The sequence below is a fragment of the Ostrea edulis genome, chromosome 3 (assembly GCF_947568905.1).
Source record: "Ostrea edulis chromosome 3, xbOstEdul1.1, whole genome shotgun sequence".
Taxonomy (NCBI): domain Eukaryota; kingdom Metazoa; phylum Mollusca; class Bivalvia; order Ostreida; family Ostreidae; genus Ostrea; species Ostrea edulis.
Genome location: NC_079166.1, coordinates 81,415,561 through 81,428,004, shown reverse-complemented (window position 1 = coordinate 81,428,004; position 12,444 = coordinate 81,415,561). Strand labels below are relative to the sequence as shown.

The 12,444-nt window shown below is 35.1% G+C and overlaps 1 long non-coding RNA gene across 1 annotated transcript; it reads right to left on the bottom strand.

Annotated features, from left to right (window-relative positions):
* Positions 1–971: 971 nt before the first annotated feature.
* On the bottom strand, positions 972–4,920 carry LOC125673669 (uncharacterized). Its single transcript, XR_007369690.2, has 3 exons — positions 4,529–4,920; positions 3,614–3,680; positions 972–1,349 (listed from the first exon to the last, which is right to left on the bottom strand). It is a non-coding gene; the product is annotated as an uncharacterized LOC125673669 (long non-coding RNA).
* Between the last annotated feature and the right edge of the window lie 7,524 nt (positions 4,921–12,444).

Here is a 12,444-nt window from a genome sequence, read left to right as displayed (position 1 = left end):
ATATGAGCAATTGATATTTCAAAAATAAACATGGAGAAGTTTAACATATTAATAAAAATTAGTTAGAGTGATTAAAAAAAACCATGTAAACATAAACTGTAATCCAGTAGGACCCCCCCCCCCCCACCCTCCCCAAACACCAAGTAGATTTTGCAATCATTTCCATAAACGAGCTATATTACATGTACTGTATTGTCATGTAAACTATTATCAATAACTATAAAAAGTCTTCCCAAGATATTGGGTAGATACCAATAAATTGTTCATTGTACTGCCTTGTATTTGTTGACCTTTGACCTGGAAATCATTAGGGTCATCTACTATTCATAACCAACCAACATATGAAATATCATAATTGAACAACAGGCCCAAGATATTGGGGGGACACCATTGCATAGAGTACTAGCTACATTGCACCTAGTAATTTTTAATTGATTGATTTATTGATATTTTCCGCCACACTCAACAATTTTTCAGTTTTCTGGTGGTGCCCAGTGTTTACTGGTGAAAGTGAGAACCCAGATACAATGTACCTGGGAAGAGACCACCGACCTTCCGAAAGTAAATTGGGAAACTTTCTCACTTAATACCAGCGCGAGCGGGATTCGAACCCGCGCCGACTGAGGCCGTGTCATTTTGAACGCTATGCTCCAACCACTCGGCCACGGAGGCCCCTGCCATTTTTAATCTTTTGACCTGAAAATCAATGGGGGTCATATACTACCAGTGACCAACCCCTGTATGAAATATCACTATCAATCAAAGGGTTCTGAAGAAACTGGTCAGACATCAATTGTACAGAGTATTGTATTGCACCTGGTGACCTTTGGACCAGAAAATCAATAGGTGTCATTTTCTACTGCAGAAACTGCATGAAACTTTAAAATTTATTGAAGTTTGTTCAGTGTTACTGTAATCTATGTTGACATACCAGTAATTAGTAAATTTATAATATTACACAGAACAACTCATTTTTGCAAAGTTGTTTATTCAACAAACATGGATCACAATGTTATCCAAACAACACAATCATCTTTTTTTAAAAATCATTATAATAGTGATTTTCCTTCAACTGTTGAGTAATGAATCCTTATTCAGTAGGCTCACATAAGACACTTGCAGGTTAATTTTGCAATGTTTTAGTTACATTAGTCTTCTGACACCAAAACTTGATCTTAACTAAGTCATGGTGTTTCCTTAGAAGAATAGTTTACTGAATCAGGATGGACTTGTGTCGTGAGGTGTGTTCATTGACTGTAAAACTCGCAGTTTTTTTCCATTCTCAAGAGCTCTTCTTTGTCTTCTATATCACATAAGAGTCATGGAATGCATCTTCTGCTCTTCAAGTTCTAAAAAATGTGTTGAACAAATATTGAAAAGTTCATCTTATTTTTCACATTTTCATACAGTACACACCTAATTCAATTTGATTAAACTAAATTTACATGAACAAGATCATTCATGATGCTAGAATAGTAATTTTACCACTTAATTAATTACTTAGTTGATAGATTATCATGCCCGCCCACCCGCCCCTCAAAAATCATCTGTGAAATAACATAGATTTATATATCTGGCATTAAATTATGCACTTCTGTTGACAAAAACTCGTTTGTCATCAATATATTTCTCAGAAAATAAAAATTTAAAAATAAAATCTTCCCACAGTCTGTCCCGTACTTTTTGGTGACCCAGGATGATAATCTTAATAATTAAGTTGAATTGGCCTAAAGGATGTTATGTTTTGATACAGTTTGTATACATGTGTTTATGTTGTATTGAAGAGCTATTAATAGTGTTAATACTCATAAATTAACAAGATGTCCACAAACCTTATTGGTTACCTGAGTATTAATCAAATTTAAAAAAATTCAAAGTATCACTATAGCTCTAAGGGCTACAAAATCCATGTTATACACTATATGACTCTTTTGGACCCACATTCACAACCCTGTGTTTTCAAAATTCGCAATTTTGGTACCCCTTTCTGTTTTTCCTTCATAAGCATTCAGCTTTATTTAAGGTAGTTCCACCCTCCTGTGATGTCATAATATTTTGCGGAGTCAATGATTTAATAAGATTTATGCATAACATGAACATAAATTGTGTTCGAGTCTTTTTCAATAGTTATTGTAAAAAATCTTGTATAACCATAAAATATTTCAAACGTATATGAATAATCAGTGAGCTACATTTTTCACAATGCTATACGAGTTATTTCCCCCTGATTACAGGGAGCGCGCATCACATTACTGTCATTCGATGGTGTCAAGTAAGGAATAAATAGAAAATTTGCAATTTCTGATGGCAATCAATTGCCAGTTAAGGAATTTTTCTAAGAATTAAGTGTAATGACTTGAAAACAGTATAACTGAACAAAATGTCTTAGTCACTGATTACATGTATGTGGCCCATGTGTGTTTTTCTTGCAAGCAATGTATGGTCATGATGTAACAAAGTATGTAAATATTAACTAGTCCTCAATTTCTTTAGATCAGAATCATGATGTCCTTAGTATATCAGCAATTCTTCATTATCAATTTCTATCAATATTTTCGACAACCAAACACAACAAAACATGCAATAAGATATGCCTAAAACACATGTACAACCAACGCATACATGTACATTATCAATTTATCGTTTCACAATGAACAACACTACTTGTTGCTAAATGTACACCAGATGACAATAAACAAAGCATGTTAATTATCTTGAATTGGCATCTCTAGTGTAAAATTTTTGTTAACATTTACTTGTTCAGAATTTTCAGGCATTATTATGAAGTCCCCCCCCCCCCTCCTTATCACATGTATGCTTTCATTGTGCTCTTAATTCTAGGTGTCTGTTGTTTTAAAAACAGACTACTACTGAAATCCTCAGTATTAATTGCATAATTTGGACACAAATAAATGTCAAATACACTTATAACCCCCCTTCCCCAACTCTACAATTTAACGAAGTGTATATCTGAAAAAGTTTTCTCCATAAAATTGAAGAAATCAAACCCTGGTTCTAAAACAAAATTCTCAATTTTGGTATAGAGCATTTTTAAAAGTACCGTCAATCCAGAGTCCTTAGATTTACAATCTATGTTAATTCCCCTTGTCCCAAAGATGCTTAAAAGAAATTTGAAAAGAATGGAAGGGTGGGTATCAAGAAAAAATATTAATGTTCAATTAACGTCTTATGATGACTGACGCACACAAATAGCAACATGTAGGTCACTTGAGTGATTCTCAACATTGACCTAATTAGAATTAATCATTTTTACAAATGATACTGAGCTCATACACATGTGTACATATATATGTGCGTCATTGACAACAAAACAACTAGTCTTTTTGAGTATGCTAATTAAGTGAAGTAATAAAAAATTTTTTTAGGAAGTTGTGATGAAAACGTTTCAAGTCATGTCGCATAAAAAATGGATGGTCTCCTGTGATTATTCTAGAGAATTCATGTTCCATGCAGGCTCTATAACCAAGAAACTAAACCCAATGTACCACATTCCCCACATCTATTAATTTGCTTTAGGATTTATAATACTGGGATTCAAATTTGAATTTAAAATTATGTATTCAATGTGTATGTATTAATGCTGAATATTTACCTCCTCAAAGTCAGCAACTTGGTCAACTCCATCTTTAGGTGATTTGCACAGTATGATGCTCATACAGCTGAAACACAGAAAATAGTGGTCATGTACTTTGGCCAAAATATGTGATTATTGGATGAAAAAGTAAGAATTCAAAAGTATTTGAATATTTACAATTTACATTTAATATTTTTTGATTTACTTCAGTTGACAGGACCTACATGTATTAAAATTTGAGGGCCCAGTTACAGGACCCAATTCAAAATCATCAATTTTTCATCATTTAATTCTTCCAAATCAAGTGTCCTAAAGTTCATAATTACAGAGATGAGAAAACTTTAAATCATAATAGTATTTGTGTGATTTCTTCTGTAGATTAGAACCATCACATATTAGTGCTGTGGGGGCTACCACAGGTAAACAAACTTGAAAGTAGCCTGGCTCACCAATATATATGATTTTAACAATCTTTATCTATAATGCACACAGGCATTCACATGTTTGTTTTTATTGTAAACTTGACAGTCAGAGAGAGAGAGAGAGAGAGAGAGAGAGAGAGAGAGAGAGAGAGGTCATCACTTAGGATTACATAAATTAAGCCTAGTCCTTTTGAAAATTTCCACATGAAACATGATTTTATAAGTATTCCCCAATTTTTGCAGATCCTGAACTCTGTGTAAATGTGATAGGAAACTCCCTGAGTGAATGTTAGGTTGGGGACATACTTAACTAGTATTCTATATTGTACACCCATCCAGTAAATGACAGGACTACAAAGTCTACATGTATATACGACTATAGCTGACTAGCCTGGCTGGCAGTATAAAATAAATTGGGGTTCTCATATGTTTACTAAAAGCCAAATTTTCTGATACATTTTATTCAGCCTTTACTTTAGAATTTGGATTCTAAATCAAATAGAATACTTACGTCAATACAAGTTCCAACACGGCAACAGGCAGGGCTTTTTCATATTTTCTATGAATATGTCTGTCAGCCTTCTGTTTCCCTGGTCATTTTTTTAGTCGGATGTGATGCAATAAAGCGTTAAATTCCACAACATTTACTTTTTCTACGAATTACGTAGACGATTGGATGCTAGAGTCCGGTGACTATGGCAAAGATCAAACGGATTTGTATTCCATGAAATAAACCGGAATCCTTTAGCACAATTGAAGATAAAGATCGTGGTAGTGAATTAAGTGAACAAAGAGCATCTGATATTGATAAACTTCCGAAGAACAAATTGAATAAAAACTCAATTTCCACCTCCTGCCATACTGAAAACAAATGAAGGCTGATCATATCTCCAATACAAGAGAGTGTTACAAAGGGCAATAACTCTTTCTAGTGTATTTTGGTTTGTGCACCAGAGGAAACTACTGGTTTATGTGTTTACCATTGGTTTCTCCACAAATGTGTTTCTGTACTTTTTTAAAGTAAGATTCAATACATTTTACTAGCATGTGAGTTTACACCAAATGACTGGGCAAATATATGTTATCCCTCTCTAAAAATTACATATATCAAACCCTTATACATCATAAAAATAATTATTTCTATTGTTTTCAAGGATTAAATAAATACAAAAAATTTCTAAAAGCTAGAACCTAGCTCAAAATAATTTTTACAATTGTTGTTTTTATAAACAATAGCGTTTAATTTTTGATTATTCAAAATATAACATACATGTGCATATCTTGTCCAGCTGTTGTTAGAGGATCGGTTTCCATGGCAACCGTTGCTAAGTCAAACCTTTGCATGTCCTTTTTGTTTTATATCTATCATAATATTGTTACACACAAAGTTTCATAAAAATCTGTGACATACCGTGGCCACTGAATTTTGATAGTTACATAGAATCAGTCTTAAGTTGGATAGTTAGTTTTTCAACTGATGCATCGTCCTTGTAGAGATCAGATGGCAACTCGGGAATTTTGTTTTGAATCTCCTTGTTTATGTTTTGCTTTTGAAAACTTGCGTCGAGTCCACCTTCAGCAAGTTTTAATTCTTCAAAGTATTGCTGTCGATGATATGCTTTTGATCTCTCAGATATCTGAGGTGCAGATCCCACATCCAATTTTTTGGTTACCTGTCGATATCTTGGAATCTTTCTTTTTTTCTCTTTGACGCTCAAAGTATCGTGAGGTCGCGTTTGATGCGTCGTAAGGTTGCGTCTGATGCGTCGTGAGAATTTTGAACGGATGTGTTTTTGTCTAGGATTGTTATACTGAAATGTTCAAAAGCAGCAAAGATCTGGAAACTTAATCTGAGTCTAAAATATAAAAAAAAAATCTCCATTAGATTTAACAGTCCACGATCTCTTCTTGAGTATTGATCATTGCTCGTACAATGTCTGTCGTCTATCAGTCCCAATTGAAATTAAATTAGTTTTAAAGTCAAACTAAATAGATATAGGGGTGTAAACTCTCCCATTTTCCTCAAGATTGCTCTCCGTTTAACATTTTCAAAGACTAATGTTCTACGCTTGAATAGGAATATTTCTAAAATCCCCAGATTGCCCTTTTCAAGAGAAAGTACATGCATCGAAAACAACGGATTTTTTTCTTTTTCAAAGTTTAAAATCAGCTGATTATTTTATTACTCAAGGGAAACATTGTATATATGAATATCCTAGTTTTACTAAACCCCTATTTTTACTCCTCACGAAAATATTAATTGCTGTGAAGGAGAAATGCAGACAAATTGTGCCACAGCATATGCAAGAAGTGATGCAAATCAAAAGTTTCAAAGAACTTTTGGCAACTAATTTTTTAGTATCAAAACGTACGACTTTTTCAATACTTTACACGACCATTCCTTACGATGAATTGAATATCAGTTCTTTGGCATCATGGACGATTGCTTTTTTAATAAAATTGGAATACGGTAAGATTCATATATTGTGCTCAGTCATAAAAATTACTTTGTTAAATACCACACTGCTCTGATTCTAGACACGGTTATTCTGAAGTTGATATTAAAAATACAAAAAATACAAAAGGCGAAGATAACGAACATCTATCAATCTCATAATTCCTACAAAGACTGCAAAAGAGTTGGACAAACACGGACCGTTGGACACACCAGAAGAGGGACCAGGTGCCTAGGAGGAGTAAGCACCTCCTGTTGACCGGTTACACCCGTCCTGTGCTCTATATCTTGATCAGTAAAACGGGGTAATTGTAGTCAAAATTAGTGGTTAAAGAGTTACCCCACAAGTTGTATGAAACACGTCACATTAAATTTGACCTAATGTCAGGTTGTATTTGCAAATTAGATCGTTATAGCCTCCGTAAACGTGAAACGAAACAGTTGAAAGCCCTGTAACATCAACTTATTTGACAATTACCAGCCTCGATTTAAATCCTAGTGTACGACAGATGATTATAGTTATTACAATTCAAAATTTTCTGGGCATATCATATGCAGGATGCTTACGTCTCCTATGCACCTTACCCCACCTCTGGTGTGCTGAGGAGTCCATGTTCGCCTTTCTCTCAAGTTTGTATTCTTTATAGGTCTTATGAGATTGATCACTTGTCGTAATCTTACCCTTTTTTTTAATATCCAAATCAACTGCGAAGTCCCTAGGGCTTTTTTGGATATGATAATGATGAGTCCGTCCTACTTCATATCCCGGTGAAGTTTTAAAAACGGCTATTACTTGCGCATTTCCGTGTACGTGCTAAAATATCGTTACCGTGCATGAAAAAAGAGACAATTACATTAGTCCGGTGTTCCTTATCATTGGAGCCTTTAGCATTAAAAATCACAAATAACACCTGCACTACCGTCAGTGTGTTCCCATACATCCTGCTGTGTGTTTCAGTGAGGGTAGAGAAGCATTAATTCAATTCAGGCAGCACACAAGTATGTACATTATTAAGGAAGTGGAAGAAAAATTGAATATTTTGGGTTGCAAATACACAATACATTGAGATTTAAGGAATGCTTTTATGAAATACCCTACAAACCTGATATCAACATTGCTTCAAAGTAATACTCTATGTTGCCTGCATGACAATTTACGGGATGGATATGTCCCAATAACAATGTTGCCTATGATAGTTTGCTCATCGGTTTCTTTTGTTTTTCTGTAACATCGATCGTGTTGATTTCCTTAAGACTGACACATGCTTTGATGATGAAGTAGTAAAATTATTTGTCTGATTTCAGCATGTAAGATAATAGCGAGCGCAGCGAGTCAGCGCGGAGCGCTGGTTCGTACTGCGAGCTCTAATGACTAGAGTGCGGGAAATAATCCGAGCTAAATCTCAACCTCTAACAAGAATTTTTTTTTACGCCAATCCCAGAAGTCCCTCGTACAAAATGGCGGATGGTTCGATTCGTAAAATAATAATAAAAAGAAATCTTTGAAGTATTCCAAACCTTTCTTATTTGAAAGGAAAGGATGACAATCATATTCTTCCCCCTTTCTTTTTCTTTTTAAAATATTGTTTAAAGAAATGTAAACTGTCACGTCACAACTACCAGGCTACGTCACAACACACTCGTTGCATTTCCCGCTAAACAGGTTCCTACATTGGCGAGAAGAGCAAGACAGTAATCCTACGTATTGACAGTGAACCAGATCAGTTTTCCTTGTTTTCAATATAAATTTTTTTGAAAATGTATTCAGATATGCTGCGCTCGCCCCAACGGTCACACCGTAATCATATTATGTTGTACGGTGTGACCGTTGAGACGAGCGAAGCCCATTAACATCTTGCAACAAGACTTTTATCCGCCTCTTCATTTAACGCGGGAAATATAACGCGCTTGGTGTAAACAGTTACAAATTGTGACGTCATATTAGCTGCAATGTTTTTTTCTTCTCTCAAACCAAGCAAAAACAAAACGTTTGAAACTATGAGAAAGCTTGTCTGGAATTTAAAAACGTTTATTGTACTTTCTAAACAATCTAATTATTTTAATTACGGGATTGTCAATGAATTATACCGCAGTGACGGCGACATTTTTCCGGAGGCATTATGGGTAGTCCATCATTTTTCAGCTGATGAAGAGCAAACCACGTGACTCAATTGCGTAATCATTGGAGCGAACTCGTCGCGTCGCTTCGCGACGCGAGCTTTGCTCGCTATAACTACATTGACTTTTAAGTTACCAATCTATTTTTGATTATTAGCAAATTCACTAACGCCAGGACCTAACATCGTAAATGCAAGATACAACATATCTATATCATTTATATCAACAATTACACGTCATATAATTAGGTAAACATGCGACATGTTTACATTCGAGATAATTATGTTGAAATGGGAGTTGATTAAGTCGACATGCAGCATTTCTTATTTTGATATGCGACTTATTCATGCAGGAATGCAACTTATAAATCGAAAGTCAACATAATTATATCGCATGTTAACATATATAGATTGCATGTCTATATAATTATCTTGCATATTGACATGAATAAGTTACATGACCACATAAATATGTTGCATGTCGACTTAACTCGAATGTCCACATAGATAAGTCTCATGCCCATAAAGTTACCTGTTGTCGTACATAAATCGCATTTCAACATAATTATTTTACATCTTGCATGTGTGTTGTCTATGGTGGCATAATTCTGCCTCCTATTTATGTCGACATGCAAGATACTTATGTCAACATGCAACATAGATATGTCAACATGCAAGAAAAATATAATCAGATAAAAGTTTAGAAAATTGTCAAAAATTATCAAATATCGCCCACATGTGACTTCCAACATGCTAGATGCAACTTATTTATGTCAACCTGCAATTTATTTATGTCGAAATGCACCTTATTATGTCTCCGAACACAAAGTGTCGGAGACATATTGTTTTTGCTCCGTTTCTTATTATTATGTCTCCGAACACAAAGTGTCGGAGACATATTGTTTTTGCTCCGTTTCTTATTATTATTTCTTATCATTCTTTTCTTCTTATTTTTCCTCTTCTTTAGTGAGAAATTTGTCCGACCGATTTTGTGAAAGTGCTTCGACAGATCCACTTCAAACTTTGTGAGCTGATAGGGGGTCACTAGGAGGCGTGCAATCAACTTTTCAAATTTTCAAAATGGCCGCCGTTTCAAGATGGTGGCCAAAAAACGTCAAAAACTCAAGGTTGTCGGATTTCAACCAAATTCGATTTCTAGGGTAATATGGTCACCCCGAGTCCATTTCCACCATCAAAAATTTTTTTTGAGCCGCCATTTTCAAAATGGCTGCCATATACCGAAATATTTCAAAGTGTTAAAATCTCTTCAATATTTGGGTTCTGGGGTAAATGGAGGGTCCACAATTCATTTCTAGCATCAGTATTTCGTTCCAATCAATTTTCAAATGTTTCAAAATGGCCGCCATTTAAGAAAATGGCGGCCAAAAATCAAGTCCGTCGGATTTCAACCAAATTCAGTTTTTAGGGTTTTTTGAGAATCCTGAGTGCAAATCTGGCATCAAAAATCATTTCTGACATGGGGAGGTGTTCGGAGACATTTGTGTTGGCATCCCAACACAGTTATAGCTCGTTATTCTTATTATCATTATTATTTTCTTCTTATTATTCTTATTATTCCTCTTCTTTAGTGAGAAATTTGTCCGACCGATTTTGTGAAAGTGCTTCGACAGATCCACTTCAAACTTTGTGAGCAGATAGGGGGTCACTAGGAGGGGTGTATTCAACTTTTCAAATTTTCAAAATGGCCGCCGTTTCAAGATGGCGGCCAAAAAACGTCAAACTCAAGGTTGTCAGATTTCAACCAAATTCGATTTCTAGGGTAATATGGTCACCCCAAATCCATTTCCACCATCAAAAATTTTTTTTGAGCCGCCATTTTCAAAATGGCCGCCATATACCGAAATATTTGAAAGTGTTAAAATCTCTACAATATTTGGGTTCTGGGGTAAATGGAGGGTCCACAATTCATTTCTAGCATCAGTATTTCCTTCCAATTAATTTTCAAATGTTTCAAAATGGCCGCCATTTAAGAAAATGGCGGCCAAAAATCAAGTCCGTCGGATTTCAACCAAATTCAGTTTTTAGGGTTTTTTGAGAATCCTGAGTGCATATCTGACATCAAAAAGCATTTCTGACATGGGGAGGTGTTCGGAGACATTTGTTTTGGCATCCCAACACAGTTATAGCTCGTTTATATTGCCATGCGAGATAAATATGTCAACATGCAACTTGTTTATGTCACCATGGATATTTATCTCGCATAGCAACATAAATAAGTTGAATGTCAACGCGTAAATAAGTTAATAAATAAGTTGCATGTCAACATCAATAAAGTTGCATCTAGTATGGCCTATGTTGGAAGTCACATGTGGGCGATATTTGATAATTTTGGAATATTTTACAAGTTCTTATCTGATTACATTTTTCTTGCATGTCAACATAGTAATGTTACATGTTGACATGATTATCTTGCACGCCGACATATTTGTCTTGCATGTAGACATAAACTATTAAAAAATAACTTACATACAGGGGGGGGGGGGGGGGGGGGGCAGAAATATGCCACCAATACATGTAGATGTAAAACTTATACGGTACCAATTTTGATGCACCAGAAGCGCATTTCGACAAATAATGTCTCTTCACTGATGCTCAACTGAAATGTTTGAAATCCGAAATAACAATAAACTTTTAGAGCTATTTTAGGGGAAAACAGAGTGCCAAATAAGTTGAGTCAAATTCGTCTAAGGACAAGAGCTATGTGTGAGGGAGAAATTCCTTAATTTTGAAATGAATTTCTAAATTTTATAACAGCAATTAAATATACATCCTTATTTTCAAGCTAGTAACGAAGTACCTAGCTACTGGGCTGTAGAGACCCTTGGAGACTAACAGTCCACCAGCAGAGACCTCGACCCAGGGGTCATAATGTAAAACTTATACGGTACCAATTTTGATGCACCAGATGCGCATTTCGACAAATAATGTCTCTTCACTGATGCTCAACTGAGATGTTTGAAATCCGAAATAATAATAAACTTTTAGAGCTATTTTAGGGGAAAACAGAGTGCCAAATAAGTTGAGTCAAATTCGTCTAAGGACAAGAGCTATGCGTGAGGGAGATACTCCTTAATTTTGAAATAAATTTCTAAATTTTATAACAGCAATTAAATATACATCCGTATTTTCAAGCTAGTAACGAAGTATTTAGCTACTGGGCTGTAGAGACCCTCGGAGACTAACAGTCCACCAGCAGAGACCTCGACCCAGGGGTCATAATGTAAAACTTATACGGTACCAATTTTGATGCATCAGATGCGCATTTCGACAAATAATGTCTCTTCAGTGATGCTCAACCGAAATGTTTGAAATCCGATGTCAGATTCTGACGTTAGTAAATAAATTTACCAATATCAAAATACGATTGTCTAAGAATGATTTTCCATGTAAATTATAAGACTCTCTTATGGGTAGCCATGCAATATAAGGTATATAAGGTAATTCCACCCGAGGTTTTGCTGAGGGCTTTACCGCTTTTTTGCAACCCCGAGGGTGGAATTACCTTCACATTTCATGGCTTCACATAAGATAGTATTTTCTCACATATTTCTAATTATTTTTCGTTTTCCTTGTGCCCAGAGACGGTATATTAATATTTGTTATACATTACAAAAAGACCCCAGAATTCAACATATTAATCACATTAATTACAAGAAAAGCTCTTGTGTTGGATGTGCATATAGGTTTTCCCCTTCACAGTTCTTCTTGCGATTGATGCTTTATATCGGTCAGATTTGGCAAATTTAGTATCTTCTCTCCCTCACATAGTTTAATAACTTCGTCTCTTTTCTTGTACGAATAATCAATTCCTAAAGACTTTAGAATTTTAATCAG